Consider the following 2,111-nt stretch of genomic DNA (forward strand, 5'->3'; position numbering starts at 1 on the left):
TTCATAGGCCTTGAGATCTTCCAAGCAATCTAATACGATTTTCGATTACCCTCGGCCCACCCCAAAAAGAAATTTGCAAAACGCATCTCCAGCTTCGAGATCACTTGGCTAGGGAGTTGCACCGCTGCCATGACATGAAGAGGGATGCTGCTAATCACATGCTAGATAAGCGTAGCTTTACTTTCTTGCAAAAGGTGTCTCGATGTCCAGCCACTGATTCTCCCATCCACTTTTTCATGGAGAAATTAAAAGTCAACTTACCTCACCCTACCCCTGATATGAGCATCATTCATTTGTGCCTATAGGATGAGGTTATATACAACCTCGTGGATGAGGAATATCCCCTAAAAATGTGGAAGAAGCTAGAAGACTTGTACATGTTGAAGTCCCTCATATATAAGTTGTTTGTGAAGAAAAAAAATTTCAAGCTAAAATTGAAAGAAGGATCGGATCTCTTGGAGCACAAGAACTTGTATACAAAGATATGTAGCGATTTGGTAAGGCTCGGAGAAATAGCCAAGGAAAAGACAAAGCGGTACTACTTTTATCATCGCTTCCCTTGTCATATGACCATCTTGTCACTACTCTGATGTATGGGTAGAATATAGTGAAGCTTGAAGAAATCACTATGACGCTTGTTTCCAATGAGATGAAGAAGAAGTTTAGTGATTAGGACTCTCATGTGGAAGGGCTAGTCACCAAAGGGGTCGGAGGTTAGGGACATGGGCGATCCGTGGAGAGATCTCAGTCTGACAAGAAGAAAAATTCATGATCGAAGTCGAAGGCAAATGACAGATGCTTCTATTGAGGCATGAGGAGCACTTCAAGAAAGATTGCTAGAAATAGAAGGATGACATGGAAAGTAAAAGTAAAGGAAAAGGGAACACAGGTGAGTCAACGAGTATAGTAGGAGAGAACTGAGAAGGAGACCTCTCAGTCTCTTTAGGTACAAATCATCTCTTACACACTTGGATTTTAGACTCAGGATGTTCGTATCACATATGCCTAGATAAGACTTGGTTTGATTCTTACAAGTCCTATGATGGTGGATATGTTCTCATGAGAAATGATGCAACATGTAAGGCCATCAGAATATGGACCATCAAGGTAAGGATGGTTGACAGAGTCATTTGGACTCTTGGTGATGTCAACCATGTCCTAGATCTGAAGAAAAACTAATATACTTAGGGGTTTTAGATATGAATGGTTACACATTCACCAAATCTGGCTGTGTATTAACGGTCACCAGATGTGCAATGGTATTGATGAAGGAACATAAGGTTAAAAATCCATAGAAATTGGTCATGAGCACAATTATGGGTGAGGCCATTACTAACTCACACATAGAATTCAATACAGATGATACAAATTAGTGGCATATGCGGTTAGGGCATATGAGCGAGAGCGGAGTGATGGAACTGCACAAACAGAAACTATTGAAGGGAGTTAAGGCATGCAGGATGGATTTTTATGAGCATTGCAGGGTAAGGTTCAAGACCTCTACACACACTAGCAGCGGGGTGCTTGGCTATATTCATTTTGATGTCTGGGAGCCAGTGATAGTATCGTCTAAGGGAGGGGCACGATACTTCATGACCTTCACAGATGATTACTTGATGAAGGTTTAGGTCTACTTCATGAAGCACAAGTCTTAAGTGTTCACCAGGTTCAAGTAATGGATGGTGGAAGTAGAGAAGTAAACTGGGCGACAGATCAAGTGTCTTAGGTCAGACAATGATACAGAGTACAGAGATGCAGAATTTATGGAATTCTATAAGGATCAAGGCATCACAAGTCACTTCTTAACTCTAGGGACCCCATAATAGAACGAGGTGGCAGAGAGAAAGGATAGAATTCTATTAGAGAGGGTGAGAAGTATGCAGTTATATGTGGGGTTGCCTAAAAGCTTTTGCACTAAAGCGGTGAATATGGCATGCTATATAGTAAATCACCTACCATCTAAAACATTAGAGTTAAAGGTTGCAGATGAAGCCTGGACAGGAAAGGATGTGATTACTTAGGACTGAGACTCTTCAGGTGTCTAGCATATGTTCACGTGCAGAGTGGACAGAGGATGAAATTTTATCCAAAGTCTAAGAAGTGCATCTTTA

Source organism: Magnolia sinica, chromosome 2, assembly GCF_029962835.1.
Source record: "Magnolia sinica isolate HGM2019 chromosome 2, MsV1, whole genome shotgun sequence".
In the NCBI taxonomy this organism is placed as follows: Eukaryota; Viridiplantae; Streptophyta; class Magnoliopsida; order Magnoliales; family Magnoliaceae; genus Magnolia; species Magnolia sinica.